The sequence below is a fragment of the Eimeria mitis genome, genomic scaffold (assembly GCF_000499745.2).
Source record: "Eimeria mitis Houghton genomic scaffold, Emh_scaff1586, whole genome shotgun sequence".
Taxonomy (NCBI): domain Eukaryota; phylum Apicomplexa; class Conoidasida; order Eucoccidiorida; family Eimeriidae; genus Eimeria; species Eimeria mitis.
The window spans coordinates 10013-10548 of record NW_013569869.1 but is presented as its reverse complement, the minus strand read 5'-3'; positions in this window follow the sequence as shown (position 1 = coordinate 10548).

Sequence of the window (536 nt, the reverse complement as noted above, 5' to 3'; positions counted from 1 at the left end):
CATGCGCTACTGCTGCAGTCTGCTGCTGCTGCTGCTGCTGCTGCTGCTGCTGCAGGTGCTACTGCAGCAGCAGCAGCAGCAGCTGCTGCTGCTGCTGCTGCAGCAGGTTGCTACTGAGGGCCTAGGAGAATGCAGGTGTAAGTAACCCGCCCCCTTCGTGGCTGCCTCTATCTAAATATATAAAAAGACAAATGGAGACACCAGCTGCTGCTGCTGCTGCTGCTGCTGCAGCAGCAGCAGCAGCAGCTGCAGCAACAGCAGCTGTTGTTGCAGCTGATGCTGCTGCTGCAGCAACAGCTCATGTTGCTGGTTTTATTTGACAGGGGAGAGAAAACGAAGAAAACAAAGACAGATATATAAGCCAACCGACTCACCTGTTGCATGCATGCATGCATGCGTGCATGCGTGCATGCATGCGTGCATGCATGCGCTGTATGTATGTGTGCATGCATGCGTGCATGCATGCGTTGTATCGATGCATGCATGCATGCATACATACAACGCATACACACAGCGCACGCATACACCGCATACAC